General features: G+C 42.2%; 1 long non-coding RNA gene across 1 annotated transcript; it reads right to left on the bottom strand.

Annotated features, from left to right (window-relative positions):
* Positions 1 to 38: 38 nt before the first annotated feature.
* Positions 39 to 3892, bottom strand: LOC111801463. Its single transcript, XR_002816142.1, has 3 exons — positions 3725 to 3892; positions 1135 to 3641; positions 39 to 299 (listed from the first exon to the last, which is right to left on the bottom strand). It is a non-coding gene; the product is annotated as an uncharacterized LOC111801463 (long non-coding RNA).
* Positions 3893 to 4918: the final 1026 nt, after the last annotated feature.

Here is a 4918-nt window from a genome sequence, read left to right as displayed (position 1 = left end):
AAAACATGTAATGCCCCCTAATTATCTAAACCTAATTAGTGATATCACCCATGAATACATAACTCATTACACGAAAGCTCATCGTAAATCACATTGGAAAACACAACAAAGTTCCAAAAATCCAAACAAACCTAACTCTGAAAATAAAACGCCGAATTCAAAACAAATATAAATAAAACAATGTTCAATGCATTAATTTAAAACAGTCAAATAAATGTAAACTACTAAAAATGCCCCTCGTCCACTTCTATGGTGTCCTCAGCTCCACCGTCAACCGTACATTGGTGCCTTGTCTTTACCTGAAAAATGTAGGTAGCATGTGGCTTGAGTAAATACTCAATAAGTCACCCAAATGTTGGGGTTAGAAATGCAAACACATGCAACATATGAGCGGGACCTAACTTTTTGTAAACTTTACATGGCCTTGGGTGTTTTTCTTTTCCGGGTAGGGTTAGATGTGTGGTACTCCTACACACACGGCCCATATACGCGCACATGGACCCACCAGGTGGGCTCGTATACGTACCCCTGGGCCTGGCTTGGTCAGGCACAACGTATTACACGTCGCCAGACACCATAGAACAGAAAAGGGCCCGCATGATATCATGGCGAACATAAATATCATATTTCATTTATTCGTAACATAAAGAAGAAGTATCCAAATGCAAGTGACATACATATACGCATGAGATCCCTTAACATACCTAACATGACATTACATAAGCATTGCTAACATCATATATGTGTTTCTTACATTACATGACATATCACATGAAAATACATTCCAATTCCATAAGCATTTCATGACATGACTCGATAATACTACGTGTATCCATGACATCGATCAACATTTTCATGACATATAATACTAGCAGATCAACAACCTTTTCATAGCATAAACAATCAACGGTCAACATCATCCATAACTTTTCATAGCGTAATCAGTCAATATAATCCATAACTTTTCATAGCGTAATCAGTCAATATAATCCATAACTTTTCATAGCGTAAAACAGTCACATAATCCATACATCATATAGTCATATCACATAAAATATGGTGCATGTAGGGGCCACAGAGCACGCACCATCATACAACATACAATAAGCTAACTCCAACAGTAAGATCACTTACCTCGATAACCTTGGCCAAAGTCACTCAAAACAAGTTAATTCCAACGGTTAATTACGTCTTATAATAACCACATAAAAATTTAGGAACCTTTCATAATATACTCTAGCTAAATCTCATGCTATTTATCAAAATAAACTACCAGCACAATCTGTTTTTGACAATTAGGAACCATACTGACCTCAAATGGTAAAAATAAGGGCAGAAACGGCTTTGAGAGGGTTGAAAACCTTGTAATCGATATATTATAGTGATACTGAGTCGATCAGCCGAGCCAACACCCGAGAACGATGGAGTCGGGACGCTTAATACACGTGGGAGCTGAGCCGTTACGCGTGTGAAGGCGCAGGATTCTCTGGACGTTCGTATGTGGAGTTGGGTCGCCAATGAAAACGCGGCCCGTTACTATTTGGGCCGAACTGGAGGCGAGACCCGGCCTGCTTCATCATCTGCCTAACCTACAACCACGTGAAACCCTAACTCGGTGTTGCGGCGTCAACGATGCGGCCGTCCTACTCTGATTCCGACTTTCACTTCTCCCCGTGCACGAGGCGACACGACCCAACGCGATTCGACATCTCGTCTCCCCAACCCTAATCGATTCCGACCCCTTCGTCAATTCTCCCTCCGGACAATAAGGTCACTTGTTCCGACAACTCACCGAAAAACCCGCAAACCAACCCACACGCTTTCCCCTCTAACACTCTTGATTTTCCCGTTCTTTCAAATACCCTCGTACACAGAAATGAGTTTGGAGAGCAAAAGTCGTTTTTTAAAGAAAGAGAAGGATTGAATATAGAAATATAAAGAGTTTCATAACATTTCCATTAAAGTAATAACTTTCTTGTCGGAAATCGCACACCTTTTCCGGCGAGAATAAATGCATAGCATAATATCTTTTCATTTTTTGCGGCAAAAATAAAACCTCAACATAAAATCTAAAATAAATAAAATCCGAACCATTAGTACAAGTCAAGAATGAAACCGTACAAGAGATTAGAGAAAGGATGCCGCACTGCTCAGAGTAGACAGAAAAGCTATGCGGACTCAAGAAGAAGAAATCTAGAGTTTAAAGTGGGCGACAAGGTATTCTTGAAAGTGGCGCCAATGAAAGATGTTCTAAGGTTTGGACCCAAAAGTAAACTGAGTCCACGCTTTATAGGACCTTTTGAAATTTTGGAGCGGATTGGACTCATCGCATATAGGTTAGCCCTACCACCATCGTTATCAACCGTACACAATGTGTTTCATGTATCTATACTTCGTAAGTATATGGCCAATCTCACACATGTGATAGATTATGAGGCTCTGGAAGTGGCAGAAGACTTATGCTATGAGGAACAACCATTCGGAATTTTAGCTCGCAAGGTAAGGACTCTCCGCACCAAAAACATTGCTTTTGTCAAGGTGTGATGGAAAAATCAACAAATGAAGGAGACTACATGGGAACGAGAAGATGATATGAAAGAGAAGTATCCAGAGTTATTTCTGGCTATAGAGACTTTTGAGGACGAAAGTCCTTTTTAGGAGATAATGTAAGGGTTCAGATTTTATTTCTTTTAGATTTTATGTTGAGATTTTATTTTTGCTGCAAAAATTAAAAGATATTATGCTATGCATTTATTCTTGCCGAAAAAGGTGCGCGATTTCTGACAAGAAAGTTATTACCTCAATGGAAATGTTACGAGACCCTTTATATTCCTATATTTAACCCTTCTCTTTCCTTGAAAAACGACTTTTGCTCTCCAAACTCGTTTCTGTGTTCGAGGGTATCTGAAAGAACGGGAAAATCGAGTGTTAGAGGGAAAATCGTGTGGGTTGGTTCGCGGGTTTTTCGATGAGTTGTTGGAACAAGTGACCTTGCTGTCTGGAGGGAGAATCGACAAAGGGGTCGAAATCGATTAGGGTTGGCAGACGAGATGTTGGATCGCGTTGGGTCGTGTCGCCTCGTGCCCGTCAGGAGAAGTGAAAGTCGGAATCGAAGCAGGACGACTGCATCATTGACGGCGCAACGCCAAGTTAGAGTTTCGCATGGTTGCAGGTTAGGAAGATGACAAAGCGGGTCGGGTAACCCGCCTTGTGCTCAGCCTCCAATTCGGCCCAAACAGTAACGGGCCGCATTTCCGTTGGCAGCCCAACTCCGCAGACGACCGTCCAGAGAATCCCACGAGTGTTAAGCGGCTCGACTCCATCGTTCTCGACTCGTCGGCTCGGGTATTGGCTCGATGGCTCGGCTTATCGGCTTGGTATCACTAATAATATATCGATTCCAAGGTTTTTCAGCCCTCCCGAAACCATTTCTGCCCTTATTTTTACCATCTAAAGTCAGTATAATTCCTAACCGTCAGAGATAGATTGTGCTGAGAATTTATTTTGATAAATAAAATGAGATTTAGCTCGGGTATGTTACTAAAGGTTCCTAAATTTTTATAATTGATGTGGTTGTTAACTCCATGTGAGCTGAAGCCTTGCGATCTTTTAGTTTTTTAGATGGCGGACGACCTGATTTGCTAATTTCAAAAATAAAAATAAAATATGAGATTATGACACAAGCATAATGCCTTGGGAACAAAAGTAATATGAGTTCTGATACCTTCTAATTTTCCTAGAGCTAGGCTTCATGTTGTTAGGCTTCATGTTGTGGAGTAGTTTTTCAGCAAATGGGCTCTGACTTATCTCTCACCTATGTGAGAATCCCACGTTTGTTGGAGAGGAGAATGAAACACTATTTATAAGAATGTAGAAATTTTTTCCTAGCAGACGCGTTTTAAAGCCTTGAGGGGAAGCCTGAGAGGGAAAGCCTAAAGAAAACAATATCTGCTAGCGGTGGGCTTGGGCCATTACAAATGGTATCAGAGCCAGACATCGGACGATATGCCAGCAAAGAGGCTGTTCCCCGAAGGGGGTAAACATGAGGCGGTGTGCCAGTAAGGACATTGGGCCTAGAAGGGGGTGGGATTTGGTGGGGGTCCCACATCAATTGGAGACAGGAACGAGTGCCAGCGAGAACGCTGAGCCTCAAAGGGGGGTGGATTGTGAAAATCCCACATTGGTTGGGGATGAGAACAAAACACCATTTATAAGGGTGTAGAAATCTTTCTCTAGCAGACTCGTTTTAAAGCCTTGAGGGGAAGCCTGAAAGGGAAAGCCCAAATAGGACAATATATGTTAGCGGTGGGCTTGGGCTGTTACAAATGGTATCAGAGTCAGACACCGGACAATGTGCCAGCAAGGAGGCTGTTCCCCAAAGGGGGTAGACACGAGGCGGTGTGTCAGTAAGGACGATGGGTCCTAAAGTGGGGTGAATTTAGTGGAGATCCCACATCGATTGGAGAAAAAAATAAGTGCCAGCGAGGACGCTAGGCCCTGAATGGGGGTGGATTGTGAAAATCCCACATTGGTTAAGGACGAGAACAAAACACCATTTATAAGGGTGTGGAAACCTACCAAACGTGTTTTAAAACCTCGAGAGGAAGCCCGAAAGGAAAAGTCCAAAGAGAACAATATCTGCTAGCGTTGGGCTTGGGTGTACAATAGGACCCCTCCCACTCCTTCCTTGTTTTCGCACACCATCCCCTTTTCATTCACACTAGTACTCTATTCTTCCTCGCAGACAATACAGAAGACACAGCTTCATCTACAGCACTTGAAGAAAACATCATGGTATTGTTGTCAACACTACTAGACTCTGTAGTCTTGAGTGAGAGATAATGAAAATATATAGAATCGCAGTCCTGCATACCTAGTGTTCCATTTTAGCATCCTCTGTTCCAATATATATGTACGA

The sequence above is a fragment of the Cucurbita pepo genome, chromosome LG09 (genome assembly GCF_002806865.2).
Source record: "Cucurbita pepo subsp. pepo cultivar mu-cu-16 chromosome LG09, ASM280686v2, whole genome shotgun sequence".
Classification (NCBI taxonomy): domain Eukaryota; kingdom Viridiplantae; phylum Streptophyta; class Magnoliopsida; order Cucurbitales; family Cucurbitaceae; genus Cucurbita; species Cucurbita pepo.
The sequence above is the reverse complement of the archived record's forward strand: the minus strand, read 5'-3'. Positions and strand labels throughout refer to the sequence as shown.